At 39.0% G+C, this 18235-nt stretch overlaps 1 protein-coding gene across 1 annotated transcript in view; it reads left to right on the top strand.

Annotated features, from left to right (window-relative positions):
* Positions 1-18235, top strand: part of CACNA1C (calcium voltage-gated channel subunit alpha1 C) — a 674475-nt gene that overhangs the window by 592954 nt on the left and 63286 nt on the right. The window lies entirely within an intron of this gene.

Here is an 18235-nt window from a genome sequence, read left to right as displayed (position 1 = left end):
ACTGTAGAGTGGTAAGAGACTCTTTAATATGCCCACGTAACCTCTTTCTTTTCTTATTTTTTTCCTCTTCTCTCCCTCTTTCACGCTTTGTTTTTTATTTTGGTTTTTCTTTATTTTTATATATATCCTCTTTTTCTCTCTTTCTCTCCTCTTTGTTTCTTTCTTTCTCTTTTTCCTCGGCTTCTCTGCCACATGCAGCACTATTTCTGTGATGCATGGAATACATTTGACGCCTTGATTGTTGTGGGTAGCATTGTTGATATAGCAATCACCGAGGTGAACGTAAGTAGCTGGCGTCTGTCCATGAATGTGCCTGCTCTTAACATCCATTTGTCTCTTCCGGTTTTTTTAATCTCTTTCTTTTTTATTCTCTTCCCTTCTTTCTCCCTCCCTTTTTATTTAAAGTTTTTTTTTTTAAAGGATTGCTTTATTTGGTTGATCTAAATATTTTGTTTTTGCTTGTTTCTTTAACTTTTGGAACAACTTTGAGAACTTTCTGATTGTTGCATCCTTTTATTTCCCTCATAACCAGCCTGGCATGAGTAAAAACTGTATAGTAGGAGAATCAATGATAACTATGTGGAGTACATGCACAAAGAGCAGGTTTCTGTCCCAGGAAGTTGCAGAAGTAGTCCAAGTTTAACTTCATTTGCCAAAGTTGTGTTAAACTACCCAGGGCACTGAGATACTTGCCACTTCACAGAGCTCTGTTGGGCAATTCTTTCGAGGTGGAATAGTGGGAACGACATGTGAAATGTTTTCTGCCAGGCCTTTACATTCCCAACTTTTTTCATCAAACATAAGCCCACAAAACCTCACAATTGTGCCCACATTCTCGGGTACATTTTATGTATCATATGGAATCATACAGTTTGTCACCCTGTTATTTGTGAAAAGGCTGTAATGGGGGTTAGGGAGAGTTCTCCTTCCAAAATACAGAAAGACCATTACATCCAAACTTTCTGATTTAGAGCACATTTTGGCATTGCAAAATCTGTCAGCATGACTTGTTGATTATTTGGCATATGTGACACTTGTGTTAGAAATATATGCCACAGACAGAATGAAGCCTGAAGTGAAGAGCATGGGGTTTAAGAAGAAAAAAGCACGCTTTACAGAAACAAGATTGATGTGCTACAGATACATGGTGGAACAGATTGGGATTAAGGTATTAAGACTGTATTGAAGGCCCAGTGTTCTGCATTCATATTTGCAGTAAATATTTAATACTTTGCTCTTACCATCACAGTACATAACATTGAACACTGAAACATTTCCAATCCTCGTGGATAAGGATTCAGCTCGCACATTGTGTTGTTCAACGGTATAAATGTGCTACATGAGATAAAAATTCCCACCTCTAGAATCTGGGAGCAATCCATGCTGTATCAGGTCTGTTCATACATCCACCAACTATTGGCTGGTATGGCCAGCTCCCACCATACTGCCTGTTTGGGGAGTGAGGAACTGTATGCCTTCCCACATCCAAAAGAGGACCGGTGCACCAATCAAAGGTGATTGTATAAACCACTGGTTTAACTTGCGTGCATTTAGAGATGCTCAGCAATTGCTGCTACCGTGTACAAATCTCAAGGATGCTAAAGGATTCCATATAGTGATATGTCATATAAGAAGATGGGATCAGATAGATCAAATAGAGGAAACTGTGTATGAAAGTTGTTTTAGGCATACCTCCCAACTCTACCACTTTCCCAGTAAATGGATAGTTGATAGTCTGGAAGTGGGAGATATATTTGGTAAATCTCATTGCACTGATCTTCATTCCATATTAAATTCTGATCTAGAATTCAGAACATATAAATGAGATTTATCAACCGCATCTTCCACTTCTCATAGGTCAGTCCCAGTTTTTATCAGGAAAACCTAGGATTGGCAGGTATCTTTTAGTCTATGTTCTCAAAATTAATCCACTGAAAATTAAATACAAGTGGTTAAATGCGGGAGGTCTGAATAGAGTGGAGGATGATCTAAGTTCAACAGTTATTTGTATAGCTGAAAATCTGGCCAAGGCTGTTTTTCTTCCCTGCACAAAGAGCCTCCCAAATTTTATAGGAGATACTGATGATGGTTCCCTGAATCCCCTCTAAAGATTACCCTCCTACTATACAGACAATACAGACTTCTGCACATGTCTTTTTGTTACCTGGCATGTTTGAATTTTCATTTTTTTTAATCTTTGCTTTTAATTCCTAACATTTGTTATTAAGAAATTAATTGGGTTTTTTTCTTTTTTAATTTTTCTTTTCTTTTCTTTTCTTTTGCACAATATCTGATGCACTGATAATTTACATCAGTTAAGGATGAAGTTTGTTCTGAATTGTTTGAAATTCTGTTGCACACAGTCCTGTTGAATTAGAGAATGAATGGTACCGTACATCAATTTATCCCATCAAAATACTCTTGCTGCTTGCGGCATTTGAAACCCAATAGCCCACTCCCCCAACCCCCAGCAGACAGGCACTAGTAGCTGCAGATCAAATTGAAACGTTGTCCTCTTCCCTGGCAGTGCAAAATGATTTGCTGATCTACTGCACCTCTGCTCTGCCCTCCCCATCATTGGGAGCTTTGTTGCTTTGCTCACTGTTTGTAAGCCTGACCAAATCTGCCTTGTGTGCCTGTATGCTGGCTTGTTCTGCACCAACTGGCCTGCGGGCATGGTGGATGGAGGGGGAAGAGGAGGACAATTCCCTATAAGCTCTACATGATGGTAGAGTTTAACTTGATTCCAAACCTAGGCATCACATAGTAGCATCCAGCAGTATAGCACCTGGGCAAATTAGTTTGTGGTAGAAGCCCAGACGCTGCTGCCCTAAGAACAAATGCTGCACTAAGAACAAAGAAAGATGAACCTTTCTTGGCATGTGTTACTTTGTCATGAAAGTTGATAGATGCAATGAACAGGAACACTCTGTGAAGTCCACCTGGGACTTTGCCATTTGACTGGGAAGCACTTAATTGCCAGAGCAATAGAAGGCAAGTGTAGAAAACACAAAGAGAACTTGTTAGCGCTGTGCATGTGTGTGTGTGCGTGTGTGTGCGTGAGAGAGAGAGAGGGAGGGAGGGAGGGAGGGAGGGAGGGAGGGAAGGAGGGGGAGAGAGAGAGAGATGGGCTGGATTTCTTTTCTCATGTAAGAAATGTCCAGAGTTGGGGGACCAAAAACTTCACTATAATGTAGGAGGGCCACAAATGATACAGTAACTTTGAGCAAGAGAAGGCATCCACGCTGAAGTTCGGGAATTAAAAGCAACGCTTTGGGGAAGAGTCTAGGAAGACCTGGTCCTGACATAGCTGAAAGAACATCCAACTCCATGAACAGAGCAATAAGTCTACAATTCATCTTCAATTTATCATAAAGCTTGGATTGTTTCTCTCATCTCACATTCAGTAATATATTTCATTACTTCTCACATGGCCACAACAATCCTTATTTGTGTCATCTCTGTAGAGAATTATGCTGAATGAACTGAATTTAAACAATGTGAAGACAAAGCAAGATAAGGAATGCAACTTCCCACCTGCTTCACCATTCTAGTTTGTGTTCAACTCCTTCCTTCTTGTTCCCAGTCAATTCTCAAGGCTGATTGGGAGCTGTTTGTCTGATCATCTGCAATACAGCTTTTAGCACTATAAACACTCGCAGTGCAATCCTATGCCCACCTACTCAGAAGTAAGTTGCATTGAGTTCAGTGGGATTTACTCCCAGGGAAGTGTGCATAATATTGCAATCTAAGTCTGAATTTGCTAAGGATTAGGACAGTTAAGTCATCTGAGATACTGCAGATCAGAAAACACAGTTTGAAGATAATAAGAGGTGTTGGCAAGGGCCATCCTCCATTGATGGCAGCTTACTATGGAATGACATAATTGCAAGACAATTATTAAAAACTAGAATAATCACAACTATTGATGAGACTACAAATAGAAAAGAAAACAAAAGGCCCTAGCTATCCATAGCAGCAGGAGTCCAGAGAATAGTCTAAAGGTGTATATTTCCATCTACGAAACTAAGCAAGCCTGAACACCTCAGATAAGACACAACTGCAACAGCTATAAAGGATTTTCTATCACAGCACTGACAGACCCTTTTGCAAAATGAAATAAAATTGAAATAATATTCCATACAAATAACTAGAATAACCCTGCTGGCTTTTAAGGAACCTTCCCAGATAATTTGAGGAGGGGCAGGAATAACTTGTTACGTACACTTGTTACATACAGTCCAGACAACTCTACTTGCATATCAGTCCAACAACATTCCCTCTGCTTATATATCCACTACGGGGAAAATAACATTTTTCCTGCACTATAATCTCATTTTTGAGCTACTGGAATGATGTTATTTCCCCCTTGACAGTGCAACTGTTCCATTGTTGAATCTGCAAGGAGTGCTAATGCAGCTTTCACCACTCCATTCAGACTTGCTCCAGGAGTTGTGCCTATTGGTAAACTTTTACAGAAGTTTTTTGGGACGTTGTGCACTTCTTCTCTTCTACTTCCAGGTGTCAATGGACATGTCTCCTGCAAAGTAAACCTAGTGAAATGGCTCTCCTCAGCAGCAAGACTACTCACAACTAATGATGCTTGATGTATTCATTTTTTGTGAATTCTGCTAAAACTGACCTAATATGCACCTCCCAGACTAATGTGTGGTTTGCAATTCAATTATCTTTGGATTTTGCACTTCTTCAAATTTTGCGATGCAGGTCTTGGCTCAAAAAAATGCACAAATGCAAATAAAATAGGTTTACAAATGCATATTTTGTGATAAAATACATTCAAAATACATATTTAATAAGTATTTAAATAAATTTTTGCGCAGATTTTAAAAAACAAATTGCAGATCAGTACGGAAATGGGACAGAATGGACTTACGAATGAAAACATATGAAACTGACACAAGCCAAAAATAGACTGATCTGTCCATCGCTACCCACAACCCTTCTGTTGTGTGAGGACAGCATATGGTTCTACTGTTGCTGGATCAAGCACGAATTAGGGTGCTAACCTATGTTGAGGACAGGAAGGCCTGGCGTGCTATGGTCCATGGGGTCACGAAGAGTCGGACACGACTGAAAAACTGAACAACAACCTATGTTGGTAGTTGGCAGCCTCCGCAGTCAGAGGCTGCCGAGTATCCTAATGCAGGGTAGCTGGAGCATGGAGGTGATCCTCACCTCCATGGTCTGGCCACCCTGCATTTTTGCTAGATGGGCGATATTGCCCGGCTAGTCATGACACTTCAGAGCGGGGGGGACGGGGGAGACTGGGGCAAGCATAGGAAGCTGCTTAGGAAGCTTCCCTGGTCTCCACCCCTCCCCCGGGACTGCCCCTTTTTCTTTGTCTCTGTGCTCAGGTTTCCGAGGACTGAGAGGTAGCCAATGCAGTTCTCTCCACACTGGCTATGAGGGGGAGGGGCGGGGAGCGCAGTTTACTGGCTCCGAGGTCAGAACCTTGGCTCTGACCTCAGAGCCAGTAAACTGAACAATCCTAAGGCCCACCAGACACTGTCTAAGGGCCATAGGATTGCTGCCTTAAACATTAAACAAATTAGCACTTTTAAATAAATTGTCTGGAAGAGTTCAAAGAAATCCTATCCCAGAATTTTCCTCATGAAAATAAAAGGTTGCTAGTTTCAGTAAGAACTTAAAAAAATGTGTTTATTTTTAAGTACAGAAGGCTTTCAGACTAGTTTAAAACTATACTAGAGAATAGCTATTAATGGTGTATATGAGTGTTTCTGCAAATGCATTTTTTAATCATGGCTGCAGATGTTTACAGCTGTATTTAGTGGGTGTGTTTGTAGGGAGCCAATTTGTGTGTTTCTGGTTGATGACAGATGTGTATGTGGTTTTAGTTCCTTTCCATCTGTTGTGCTTTTCAGGATGTTTCAGAAAGTATGAACCCATTTACCCAGTCACATACTTTTCTACATGTTTGAGTGCAGGTGTATGTCTTAGGGCTTGTGCACACATTTACTTTTACCCCTTGATTGCTATACCAAGAGGGTAACTGCTTTGTTTACCTCTAGGTAGCAGCAGGCTAGCGCTAAGCAATGCCTAGAGCTAATTCACTAGAGGTAAGTGAGAATCCACCAGGGGAACTACAGCCCACATAGGACAGGTGACATCCACCCTGGGTAGATAATGTGTGCACAAGCCTTAAAAGTATCATTGAGCTTGTGTATGGATGCATACACCCAAATGCCTACATTTCTTGGCATGTATCTCTGTTGCCTTGGAGGTGTAGATGCATGTGTGTACATGATTTGTGCATGTGCATGTTTATTAGCATGACTCTGTGATTCTATGCTTGGCAGTGTCAAGGTGTGAACACATGGGACCACTCCTAAGGCTACATTCACTTCATACAGACCCCATGGTCACAAACTCCTACTGCAATGTCAGAAGAACTAATCCAGCACTAGTTATGATATACCATTTTCAAACTGTATGTCTCTGAGTCAGATATCTAAATCACTATGGAGTGCATCATCTCAGTTACACTTCTCAGCTCTATAGTGATACATGTCTCACATCAATGACTGGCACATCAGACATCTCATTTTAAAAATCTGAGATTGAATTTTGCAAAAGAAGCCATGGTATAGCTTCTATTAAATTCACTATTTAGTTGGATTGGTTTCAAGCCTGCCTCATTTACTATTTTTTCAGCGGTTTGCATACATATTTACAGCCTGATCCTGTACATGTTTACTTGGAAGTAAGTCCCACTGAACTTACGTTCAAATAAGGGTTCACAAGTTCAGTTTAACCCTTTTAGACTCCTTAGCATTAGCAAAAAATGTACAACTATATTCCCAATGCCCGAACATTCCTTGACAGTTTAACCCTTGGTTTGTTGGTTTCTTTTTACTTTCCTGCATGTGATTACATCTAGCCATTTCTTCAAGTTTAAAATCAGCTAGATCTGTTTTGTACCTGTTCATTGCCTTTGGATACTGGTAATGATTATTAGATTGACAGAAAGGTGGAAAGCATTAAAGTAGCTTGTAAATCAGGGGTGGGCAACTTCAGGGGGACATTTTTGCTCCCAGACACTCCCCCCACCCCCATGGGCACTGAAAAATAAAAACAAAATTAAATGGTATCCGTAGTGGCTTCAGAGAGCCAAAAGAGTGATAATTAGCTTGCAAACAAACTAATTTTGACCCGTTTGAAGGTCTATAGCCACTACAGGTGCCATTTTTAAAAAATTAAAAAAAAAATGAGGGCGGCAAGGACTCCATGCGGCCTGCAGGGCCCATGTTGTTCACCCCTGTTGTAAATAAAAGTTAATCCCAAATACAACTATTATTTTAAAGCCAATGTATATGCTGCCCTGCCTCAGACTTCTGATTCTCCTGATGAAATCAGGAAAGAGCTGTAGCCTTCTGTCAAAAAACACATACACAAAACAACAACAAATCCATGAACAAACACCCATATTCTTTATGAGAGGCCTGTACAAGCCAGTCTTTGCACTCAGAGCTGGGACTATTCCTAAAACTAAGCAGATATAAGTCATGCCAAGAGCGTGCCTCTCTGCTAGTCTCTATTCCTCTATTTTGGAACTACCACTGTAAATGACCAGCTCTCCATTCTGCCTCAACTGTGTGTGAAACCTCTCTGCCTATTAACAGTGATAATTCCGTGTTTTCATAAATGTTCAGAATATGTTTTGAAATCCACCAGAAACCTTATATAATTAATAATTTACTAGTGCAGCTATGGACTGAAAACTTTAATGTGTTCCATTTCAGTCGTGGTGGTAAAACAAAAGAAGAGGAGTTTCTATCTCTATTCTTTTCTGAATAGCAATGCTCATGTGTGTGAAAAGTACAGGAGTGAAGTACTTAGTTCTGTACAATTCTTGAGGGGCTTTAGTACCTTTGCTCTTTTGAATGCAACTTCAGAGAGACAATATTACAAAATTTGAAAGATGGGACTTTGGAATACATTCTTCAAGAAGGGATGTGGTCATAGGGGTTGAGAACAACTTTATATATTGATACATACTTGATGTTATTTATTTCTTTTAGCCCATAATGTAGATTCAAAAATAACTCTTTCCCCTGGATGACAGAAGTGTCTCATTACTCTTTTTTTAATGTGTAAAGAAGAGAAGGGGGATTTGGGTTTGATATGTGCTCTCTAACTTTATGAAATGGGAAAAGACAAGCCAGTCAGCCTTCATAATACTAACAGTACATGCACGCGCGCGCACCCCCCCCCCTCAGAGTTCAGTGTTTAAAACTGAGCCAATATACATCTCTAGTCTTTAGTAAAGACTTCCTTTTGTTGTCCTTCTTCTCTTTAATATCTGAAGCCTATCTATTGCATCTGAATTCTCATTGTCTGCAGATTCAACACTTAGAGCATTACACATTTACTTGTTGGGATGTCTGTGGCAAAACAGGTGCCCTTGTTCTTAGTTTTAATAGAACAGATGCTCTGCATCAGGCACATATAAAAGAGCTCTACAGACATGTTGTGGATTATGTATCCTTATATTCACCTAGGTATGGGTGTAATTCTGTTCTCTGAAAGGCAAATGGGGTTCTTTTGCCTACTTATGCATGGCTAGCAATGTTTGTCTATGTGTCTGTGTACCTCTCAAGGAGCTTGAAAGGGATATTTCACATGTATGGATGCTTATGGTCACATCAGAAACACGTTAGGACCATGTGGGTCCTAATCTCAAGGCTTTGTCTATGTTTTACTATGGAAGTGTTTGCATGTATGAGTGTGCCTGTATGTTGAAAGGAATAAAGGAAAGAATACAATATGGTTTCTTCTATCTGTACATTTCAGTAAAGTATTTGGAAGATTATATTTTGGATCCAGCCACTAGTGTTGTAAAAGAAGCTATAACCTGATTAGGAGAATACTGAGATTATCACTTGCATGAATAAAGCACTGAGATTATTATAGGGGAATGATAGAAGAGAGGGATATATGAGGATGTAGCTGACTCCCAGATTTCTCACTCAGGCTCTGCACTTGCCAATTCAGACATTTCTCACTAGGGAAATCAAGTTTCATGATGTGCTTCCAAAAAGTAGACTTTGATTTTCAAATTCTCAAGATCTTTTGAAAAATTAGTAGGTTGATTTGGTACTTGTGACTCTGTGCCAATTCAGAGATGTCTCTGTATATTGTCCCATAACTGGTCTTATCCCTAGGAACATAATCATGTAGAGCAGGTAGTCTGTTACTTGAGCCACCCACAGATATAGCTGCAGCTTCCCAACATTGGTTCCTTTTGTGGCAGAAACTGAACATTGTACTGTCACGATAATGGAAATCACCTCCAGGAAGCTGTGTCTGTGAATGTCCCAAGTAACACTTTCATTCCAAATGTGTATCTAAGAACAGTTGTGGGGCATTGCATGGAGAATATCTTAGATTTCTGAACTGGTTCTCAGAAGATTCTGAAGTGAAAAGCATTATGAACTGAAAGACAAGCATACTTCTAGAGCCGTTGCCTATCTGCAGACAAATGCATTTTTTCTCCCTTGGTCTTGACAAAAAGATGCTCTGTACTGGACTAGGCAAAGAGGGGTCTTTTTTTTAGAGACATCTGTGTTGTAACTCCATTAGGCTCCATGCAGATGGCATGCCTCCTGTTCACATTCTCTGGAATAGTCCATGTCCCCTTTTATCCTCAGTGGTACACCTTTCCTTTAACACTATTCCTCCCTTTCTCAATTCCCACTTTTTATGCCCTCACCTTTGTCCTTCTAGCTAGGCCAAACCTCTCCCAGCCAATATTTCAGCAGCACTCAAACATGTCTGAAGGCAGAGAGCTGTGGTTTGAATCATACAGTCCTTACTTAGGCAAAGGCAAAAATGTAAACTGACGACTGGAGGGCAACCCTGTGTGTAAAAATGTTGAAATCTCCTCAGCAATTCTGGACCCTCTATTTAGTGCAATTCAGACTACAATCCTACTTGGAAGTAAGCTCTATTGAAATAAATGGGACATGCTTCCATAAAAATGGCTTTGGGACTGAAGTGCTAGATTCCTACATAATGTAGGCTGGTTTGAAACTTTACTGTGGTTGCAATCCTTGACCTACCTATCAAGAGTATTTCTAGAGTAATTCCATTGGCTGAACTAGAGCATCAGTTACCAGTCCAGTGTAAGTGATTGAGAATTGTGGTCTAAAATAAGCCCCGCCCTTTCAATGGAACAAGGATTGGTGGAAGGACGGCATGCACATAAGCCTTGGCCTTTGTTTCAGATTCTGCATCCATCTCTGTTGCTGTATTGATCTCTTCTCCTCTCTGTCACTCTGTCTGATCCTCTAAACTTTCCAGCCCTTTGCTGTTTTGCTGATATTGGAAACAAATCTTCATTTTCCACATACATGTGATCATTTTAGGACTGTGGTGTTCCACAGGCCAAAACATGGAACAAATAATTTTTTTAAAAAAAGTTTCTTCCAAGGCTGGTGTGTGGATAGTGAAGTCCTCCAATATATAGCTAGCAAAGGGCAGGAGAAGCCCAGCAGCTTCTTTTGACATCCTGTATTATCCCTCCCTCAGTGTTGCCATCTAGATGGTTGTATGTATTTCTAATATTTCCCTATATTTGTGTTTGTGCATGTTCAATTTTGGTATTGTTTTATTGGGAGAGTTGTTTACTGGGGAGTTTTTTTTCAGTTTTGTATTGTTGTTTTTCATATCAAATGGGGCTATATGTATTTCTGCAAACACAATGCTCAAGCAAAGAGATTGGCATTAGGTGCAGAATTCAGCATTGTAAGAATTTTGGCTTTCATTTTTTACAAAGCAAGTTTCTAACCCTCAAGAACTTGCAAATGTGTGAGCAGTGCCTCATGAAATATCAGAGGGAGATGAATGGGATTTCCAGTGGTCCAGGAATGGGTCTCAGTCAGTGCCCTGCATAGCTTTTGCCTCACTATATTTTCAATTATAAAAAATAATCGAATAGATGCAAACTTGCTTATTGCATTATTTATGCAGATGACAAAATCCAGCTTTTAGAGGGTGCAAAATTTGATTTCTTTACAGGAAAGGGTATACATATTCAGTTCTAACAATGTTTATGGAAAGATAATAAATCACCAGAGCCCATCTTTGTGAAAAGAAGAATAATATTTAAACAGGATTTTGAACAGAGTGTGCCAAACTAACTAATCCAGGGGTAGTCAACCTGGTGCCCTCCATATGTTTTGGATAACAATGCCCATAATCCCTGACCATTCGTCATGCTGGCTGGGGCTGATGGGAATTGCAGCCCCCCCCCCCAAAAAAAAATCTGGATTCTCATATAGTAATGTCATCATAAGGTATCTCCTTGCTGCATCATTTCATGGTGAACCTTTCTTCTGAACTTCCTCTAATGTTAGAAGATCTGATATTTGTTATAATTAATTTATTTGTTTATTTGTTTATTATTACATACCCAACATTCTATTTACTGCACCAGACTAGTACCACATTCTGGAAACTCAGAATGCAGATCAAATAACAGAGTACTTGAGAAAAAAGAAAGCTTCACCATATTAAATGAGAGTCATACTAAAGTGGCTTTAAAATGTAAATGTGAGAATTGGTTCTTGGTGTTGCCACCTAGCTAGCAAACCAATCCAACCTTTAAAAAAAAAAAATCTGTCAGTTCTAGTTAGTGGGCTATTCTAAGTTTACATACAGTTAAATATAAGAATGTGCAAATAAGTGATGACATGAGGTTTGAGAGTTCATCATTCCTCTGTGAAAGAAACATTATTTATTCTGAACTTTTGGTGTTAAATATTATAGAACACTTTCAGAAGTCATAGGCATATATCTGAAGATTTATGAAAATGTAATGTCAGGAGTGGACTTTCTTCATGTGCAAACCCCAAAGTTATTTCCAGAGTAGATGCAATGATTATCTGGTACAGATCACTGTATCTAATATTACTCTTTCATGAATCATAAGAAACAGATGTGCCTCTTGAGTAGATTCATATTTTTTGAAAATAATATAAATGCAGACTTAAAAGACAATAGCTGTTAGAAATCAATTGTGTAAATAACATGGTTCAAGAACATAGGTGCATTCTTTTGTTTTTCTTTTTGTTTTCTGTAGCTGTAAGAAGGGGAATATGTTACTATGTCTCATCTACAACAATGTCCATATGGGGGTAAGCAAGTACAGGGCACCTGCAGGACCCACTGCTAGCGCAATGGGGGGTTAATGGTTAAAAAAAAATCAGAAACGAGCAGAAATGCTAATTTCTGGAACAGGTCAGGTCAGCAGAGCTTGCAAAAGAAAGCTCTGCTGACCTGTCCCAATTCAGAAACAAGAATTTTCATGTATTTGGGGGGTTGCTTTTTGAATGGCTAGCTTTATGTTGTTCAAGCGGTGGGTCCCACTGGTGCAACAGAATGAGCAGAATCGCAATGGCTATATTAGATACTGCCCACAGTTAATCATACTGACTTCTCTGCAGACCCAACAGCACATGACATGGGTGCTAATAATAGCAAGCTCCATAGTTACTACGCCATCAACTATGTATATATAGTGAAATCCTAATTTTGTGGAAATTGTAGATGTATGTTATTTCCACCAACCACATCTTATTTATATTAGACTCTAGAATATAGAGGATGAGACAACCAGTTTTAATACATGGTACAATTTATACAGTATTATGGCAAAGAGAAAACAATACTAATTTCTGAGTACGATAATGACATGGGCTGCAACTTTTTCATTAAATTCAAGTCAGACTGCTTTGTGGCATGAAGGTTAGGGATCTCAGTCACAGTAAAGAACCTGAGCAAATCTAGTTAGGTTATAAACTTGTCTACCACTGTATATGTGTTGGTATCTAAAAAAAAGTGAAAGAAAAAGTGTGTAAGACTTTTCCCCTATAGTAGATAACAATGGATAGGCCACAATATGATGGGTGTAGAGCACTTGCGTTTTAATAGGATTACTCTAGAGTAAAAATGTTTATGAGTATAACTACAGGGAATAGTGTTCCCATTAAAATGAATGCAGGTTGTACATGGTCTACATTGAAAATTTAGCATTTTAACTAATAATTGACTTAGATTTGGGGGCCAGACAAACAGTAGCTTTTACATGGAATCTTTCTGTATTTAGGCCCTTGCTTTAAAAAGATAGGACTGTATCAGATTAATATTTCTACACATTCTCTAGAGCAGGATGTTTCCGCTATGCACCACATGTTTGTTAAGATGTGATACAAGCTTAGTGACACTAAATTACATCATAATTCCATACCGTATCTATTTCTGAGACACTCAAAAGTATGTTGAGATATTCACAGTTTGTTGCCCCACGTAGGTCTTTCTCAGTGATATGTGCCAAGTTCATACCCCTTGTAGACACTACAGTAACTTGTAAGAAAAATCCTGTGACTAAAATATGGGTATAATCTAGAGAGGCCCACAAATTGAACAGGTTGCAGGAAACCTGCTCCCCCTCATTTGAATGGGACTTGTGCAAAAAATGTTCCCACTGGGTTATGTCCTCTTTCTGTTTTATCCATTTTCTCATCTATAGAATCAGGAGATCAATGTTTAAAATCAAAATGTACCCCCTATTTCATTTTATCTAAAAATTATATAAGGAACCAATTTTGCTGCAGTATTTTTTTAAATGTTGGTTAACCTTTTCCCCCCTCTTTGGTCACATAAATGCTTATGTATATTGATTTTTATTTAGTTTTTGGAACTGACAAAAAATAATTGAGGAAAACATAAAGAACAATCTAACCAAAACCTATATACAAAAATATTTAAAATTTCTTCAATACATTCCACAGTTGGTATTTAACCTTTTTTGTGAAATACTTTGTCATACTCCAGTTTAGAAGTGATACGTGAGAGATATTTATTATTATTATTATTTAACTATAATTGGAGCATTTCTTAGTTTGAACTTTTAAAGCATGCAGTTAAACCAATGCATTTCTGTATTCTTTATGCACAGAAACACATCCCCTCCCCATCAGGGCTCCCTGTGAGTGAACATCAGGCCCCCAGGTGCAATGCTTTATTTATGGCATAACATTTAATAACTTGTATTTCAAGTTAATGGGGAAAAGTTGGAAACCTGCCTTCTCACACCCATACTATATCAGCCTTCCCTAACCTGGTACTCTCTAGATAAGTTGGACCACCATCATCCCCAGCCAGCATGGTAATTGGATGATGAGAGTTGTAGTCTAACCCATCCATTTGGAGGACACCAGGTTGGGAAATGCTGATGTACATGCTTAAGCCCACTGGAATCAACTAGTCCAGCAAGGAAATTCCACATGGAGAAGCACCCTCTGCACCGCTGATGTGGAGGTATCTGGATGTATATTCCTATTGCAATGCTTATCTGCGCCACACTGAACTACCTGGATACATCTTTGAATGAGGGTGGTGATAGGTTTCCCCATTCGGGGCCACAATTTGATATATAGATAGAGCTGAATCAAGGTCATAAAATACAGCTTTCTATAAACTACGGAACTTTGTGCCAAACAAAGTTCTGAGTTATCTTTTTCTTTCATGTTCAATATCATGTTCTTATTGCACTGCACATAGATCCTCCCTAACCACAGGGAGGTTAAGCTTAGGGAAGAAAGTCATGCAGCTAAACCATTTACCTACATGAGACAGCATTCCCCCTTGCAGTCTCCTACAGCTGCTTTTCATTTTAAAAAAGACCAAAATCCTATCAAGAGACTGTTAGATCTGCCATGCACTGTCTATCTTGCTCTTAAATAACTTCCTAATTAAATAAGCAGTAAAAAGACATAGAAAATGAATTAAACAGTAAGTGTGCTACTTTTCAAATAAAAATTGCCTGACCGTAATTTTCTTCCTGCCTATCCACGTATTTGAGCCAAAGCATTTTACTGTGAAATAACTCTCCTCTCTGAAGGTATCTAATTTGCCTTGATTTATTATTTTTCTGGGATATGTACTCCAGTTTCAGACTAATAAATGCTTTATTTTTGTTCAAGATAAATATCTTGCATATACAGTGTATGTTAAGTACATTGAAGTAAAATCAGACCCATATATGGAACAATGCTGTCTTAATCCTGTAGGTGGTGATTGTGCTAGGACACTTTCTTAGGCAACTCTGGACCTTGGGAGCTATGCTGAATGTGGAGCACAGAATTATGTCTCCCATGTAGCTGAGGACACTACTTGGAACCCTGTCTCTCTAGCCAAGTAAACATTAGAAAATTCATAATTAGCTCTTCTTCCTAAAGGTATAAAAATTGCCTTGCCAGATCAGACCAACAACCCATATAGCTTAGTATGCTCTAACAGCAGCCAGCTGGATGTGCCTAGGAAGCTCATAAAGAGGGCATTATTGAAATAGCCATAAGCTTATAATTGTTTCCAGCATTGGCTAATAAGATCCTGAATACCAAGATTCAGTTTTAAAATCATAGCTAATTTCCCTCTGCCAAAAGCTCTGGTCCATGCTCAGGTCGTTTCTTGCCTTGATTACTGCAATCTTCTCTTCAGTCTTCCATTGTCTCACCTTGGTACACTCCCATCAATCCAGCCCTTTGCTGCCAAAATTATTCACTTATGTTGTTGCTCTGTCCATGTGACATCTCTTCTTAAATCCCTAGGTTGTCTACTTGTCTGCTCCCAGATTCCAAACAAGGTTCTTATCCTTACCTTCAAACCCCTCCATGGCTCTTCTCCCCCACTCCCCACAACCTGCAAGCTCTCTGCTGTTATATCCTGATACATCCCTACCTATGACCTTTGCTCACCCAGCTTCATTATCCTCAATTGTTTGAAGGTCTCCTGCTTCCTGAAACAGCTGCACCCTATTTCCCTTGCTGCTCCTTATACCTCAAATTGACTCCCAGAATGCCTCTGTGAGAAACTTCCCTTATTTCCTTCAGATCCCTACTCAAGCTCACAGTTTCCTCAAAGTCTTTGGAACAACCCCCTAGAAACAATACCCTACTGTAAGTAAGCTAAAGTACATTTCTTTCTTTCTCTTCACTCATTCTACACTTCATAATTTAGGGAACCTCTGTCATATTCCCCTACTCCACTTAGATACATTTATTGAAATGGTAATTCCTGCGGTTGAATTTTCTTTAAGGGAGTGTTCCACTATGCCCCAAGAGATCTTTCCACCTAATCAAAACTCAATGTTTGAGCAATGTTCAGTATTAGCACTTCTGCTTTTCAGTGTTCGTATGTGATTTGGTTTACTATGTTCCATTATTGTATTACTACACCAAGGGAGGGATTCAGTTCCACTCATCTTGCCATGCTATGCATATGCTGCACTTAAAGAGATGTCCAACATTTTATGAATAATTACCAGATAAGTGAAGAACAGTTGGCTTAAACTTTTAAACAAGGGAAGACAGAAGTTAGAGGCAAAAGAACATAAGTGTTTTGATAAGCTCAGTGCACCACTCTTCCCATCACCACATATGCCTGACCACATATTGAGCCTTGGGCATGTCTCTAAACTCTGTAAGACTGCATGCAATCCAAGGATAACTTGGAATATTGCTGGTTGTCTACTACGACTTACCAAGATGCTTTTGTTAATTAGGGTCAAAAGGGAGGGGTTTTTCAGCTGAAAAGCAGGGTAAAAATGTTTTAAGTAAATACATTACAGATAGATTTGTGTATACTTCTGGACCAAAATCTGGGTGTTTGGGTTAGCCTGAAGGAATCTTAATTCTCACAATTTGACTCACAGCTATAAGCTCCCAAAAGCCACTTCTTTAGCAAATGCTTAAGATTTTTAGACAAAAAGCGAAACCTGCAATCAACTCGTTATAGACAGGAACACAGTGTGTCAGAAAGCATTGTCTGATAACATGATTCAAAAGCCTTTGTTTCTTAGAAAGCTGTGAGTACAATTATCCTGCCATATCTTCTTGTCTTATTGCCTCTATCTAATAAGCGAAATTATGAATATATTCTGAAAACTAAGAATCGTATGTATATATTTAGCTCCCCGTCTTTCTATAATTTCCCCCTGAAATTCAATTAAGAATTGAGCTCTAAACTGTATAGAATGTGAATCTTCCATAACCCAATCAATATGTAATACTGTGGGGAGTCATTTGCATAAACAAATTAAAACATTCGACTATCATTATAATTACTTCAGTACTCAGAATGATAAGATTATAGTCTGTATGTATAGGCTATTGAAATAAAGGTTGCATATAAGAATAATGCTAATTAGTGCAGCAGTTTCTAGAACTTACCAAAATTCATAAAAATGAACATAAAATGGATGGCTTCCAGCCCCATTGGGTATATTAACTACTGTATATGTTATTAAATATACTATAAATAGCATGAGATTGTCTACATGGACAGAATGCTACGTTTCCTTATGCGTATTGGATCTTTGTCTTGATCTATGTATGTATATGGAATCCACGTATACCTACCTGGATAAGGAACTGCACATGCAAACAGGTGCTTAGCATGCAGTCCTTGACAGCTACAAAGCATCACCTAGTAAACTGCTGCATATGCATAGTCCTGGTTAGAGCATCAGTGCCAATCATTTGTTCAGAGGGCAGAAATTGAGTATGAGGCATTGGATTCAGTCTTTTTCTCTGTGAACAGATGATCAAGGCCACTAGTAATGATCCTGTCAGGGCTGTTGCAGGCAAAATCTGAATGTGTGTATCACCTGGTGCATACTACATAGCATAGTATAGAATGTAACTGAAAAGTGATATGTATTAACGAAAAGGGTTTAATTAGGTATTGTTACGTCTGACAGAAATAGCACTTTTACTTAGTGTAAACATAACCACACTGGAATCACTTCTGCCACAGGGCAAATCTACACGACACACGTTGGATACTGAAATGTTGGGAGGTTCCTTCACAGTGCAATAGGAACATTTGATTCTTTGAGCATTCATCCAGGTGTGTTTGCTATCACTCAACTTTCACACCATTTTTTTGGGTGTGGAGCTCTATTTCTCTACTGCTCTCTACCTTCTCTCTTAACTGTAGGAATCTTATACCAATTTTCTCCTTACCAGTCCAGGGATCTTGTCTAATAGTGCAAATATATACTATTTACACAGAGAATTTTTATGCAAGACATCGTGCTTCTGGTGTGTCTTCCTCTTGATGTTACATGATGGATGCAAGGGAGTTGTTGCCAAAGGGTCAACTCCACAGTTAAGTGGGACAGCTGTCCTAA

This window comes from Heloderma suspectum, chromosome 7, assembly GCF_057233095.1.
Source record: "Heloderma suspectum isolate Gila_16-S chromosome 7, 16-S_ref, whole genome shotgun sequence".
Classification (NCBI taxonomy): Eukaryota; Metazoa; Chordata; class Lepidosauria; order Squamata; family Helodermatidae; genus Heloderma; species Heloderma suspectum.
The sequence above is the reverse complement of the archived record's forward strand: the minus strand, read 5'-3'. Positions and strand labels throughout refer to the sequence as shown.